General features: G+C 36.2%; 1 long non-coding RNA gene across 1 annotated transcript in view; it reads right to left on the reverse strand.

Annotated features, from left to right (window-relative positions):
• Window positions 1-497: 497 nt before the first annotated feature.
• LOC111740923 overlaps window positions 498-2268 on the reverse strand; it is a 14052-nt gene continuing 12281 nt past the window's right edge. The window contains exons 3-4 of the long non-coding RNA XR_002780810.1: window positions 2181-2240; window positions 498-535 (exon numbers count right to left, since the gene is read on the reverse strand). This is a non-coding gene — a long non-coding RNA (uncharacterized LOC111740923). The remainder of the gene's footprint in view (window positions 536-2180; window positions 2241-2268) is intronic.

Genomic DNA, 2268 nt, shown 5'->3' on the forward strand with positions numbered 1-2268 from the left:
ATTTCCTTCTTTCTCTTGTACTCTTCATCCCATGCTCTTTATCTAGCCCAGAGTGACAAAGCTTCAAAAAATTAGGCTTTTTGGGGAAGGAACTTAGAGGCCATTTTCTAGATATAAAAGAAAAGTAAAGTGCTGCCAGAGGTCATAATGGAACATCGAATCCTTCTCCTCTGTCCAAGACAAAATTTCCACTTCTTCCACAGGCCTCAGAAGTACAGGCCTGGTAAGAGCCTTGGGAAATGGGTAAGAGGATAGTGCAAAGATTGTCAAGAAGTCCAGAAAATGAGCTGCACGATAAGGGCCCCAGGAGCACTACCTTATCTCTGGGATTCTGGGATTCGAGTGCCTTTTCCAGCTCTGCAGATCATCTGACCTTTAGTGCTTTCATATCATAGAAGAATACTTTTTTTCAGTTCCAAAATAACCAATGTTTTTTTCATATATCCATTTTCCATATTCTCATGTAAATAAGGTGAGATTGTAATGATAGTTCCATGTTTATGAATTTAAAACGGAGGCTCTGTTTTTCCAGGACCTAGGAAAAAAAACACCATAGGGGAAACACTATTTACAAATGATTAAAATACATGCACATACACACACATTCAAGGATGTAGAGAGCAAACTCAGCTCTGTGGTCATGGAACAATGTCAATGAACAAGAGAACTGAAAGCCAGGAAGGTGAACTCACCTCTGAAACTGATAAGAGTCATTGTTTAGCTTCCCTTTATTCTTTGTTTTGATCTAGGGCTGTCTCTCCTATCATTTTCTCCCTTGACACAGTCTCTCATTGTCAGCATAGAAACTGAAGAAAATTGTTCATTCCATGTAAGAGCAATATGCTCCCCTTCTTTTGTCTTTTTCAGGAAATTAGTAGCTCACATTCCATTAACTGGAATGTTTTGCCTATCTAATTTCTATAAGTGAAGAGAGAATTAATTTCAAGGCCATAAATTAGAATTATTCTGTCTAATTCATCCTAAATGGATTGTGTTCTCATTGTAACTTTTATCTCTAGACCTTACTAAAGATTATATTCAGACTCACCTACAGGACCACAATTGTCTTCTCTTTGGAGCTAAAGTCTTTAGAAACGTAATGAAATGTGACAGCCTTTTGAATTGGGCTCTAGAAACAGTCCCTTTTATCACCAAGCAGATTCCTTGACATTTTAGAAGCCAGTCTCTACATTGTTTTAATATTTATTTTATAGAAAGACCTGAGAAACTCTGGGTTCTCTAAACAGACAATACTTTCTCATTGTTCAAGAACAGATTTACATAATTCGTTGCTTTTTCTAATATTTATTTGAAACGTAAAGTCTAAAAATAACATCTAATCATCAGATGGAAGCTTCAGTTTATCCCTTTACCAAACAAGTACCAAGGGTGAGGATGAATACTAATGAGGTGGGCTAATATAAGATTTTTACTACATGCAACTCAGCCTGAAGAGAAATTCATAGAGCTAAAAGCTGAATGACATTCTTCCAGTCTTCACCAGTTTCCCCAATTAAGTTTTTGATGACTGGCATCTCTTCTGATTGCCATCGGTGAAGTAGTTTACCATCTAATTCAATTCCTTATTTTAAAAATAAGTCATAGCTCAAGTGAAATGATTTCCCCAGCCACATAGATAGTAGATAGCCAAGACTATGTTATGTCATTTGAATTCCACTTTAATGCCTTTGTCACCAACTTGTTTGGTCATCTCAATATGTGTAATCATGAACTGTTCTAACAAGATTCCACTGTTTTAAAACCGAAAGAAACCTTACAATTTAATACACAAGCTGTTATTCCACAGCATTTGACAGTATTCTAAAAATACATATATTGTTATAGCTTATAATACACACAGATTTCTCTTCTCTGACCATAACATGATAAGAACCAAGCTCAGAAAAGTTCATACAGGAGCAATAGAATGAAAATGAAATGTACCAAGTTCTCTGGATTCTAGTCCTCATTGTCACCAATAATTTTGTGACTTTGGGTAAGTCCTTAGTTCTCGCAGTTAAAATTAGGCAAGTCTAAAAGATATGTGCTTCAGCTGAGATTCTCAGGTGAATAGTTGGACTAGGTGACAACTGACTGAGATCTCTTTCAATACTGAGATTCTTTCATTTCCTGATCTGTTTACCAGGAAATTAGTAGTTTAATACACTCCCCTTACTGACCTTCTCATGAAGCTTCACTTCCAGCACAGATGGCCACAGTAGAGTCTATCCACAAAGCAGCTGTGATATGGAAAAAAAAAAAAAAAAA

This window comes from Pteropus vampyrus, unplaced genomic scaffold (assembly GCF_000151845.1).
Source record: "Pteropus vampyrus isolate Shadow unplaced genomic scaffold, Pvam_2.0 Scaffold70, whole genome shotgun sequence".
NCBI lineage: Eukaryota > Metazoa > Chordata > Mammalia > Chiroptera > Pteropodidae > Pteropus > Pteropus vampyrus.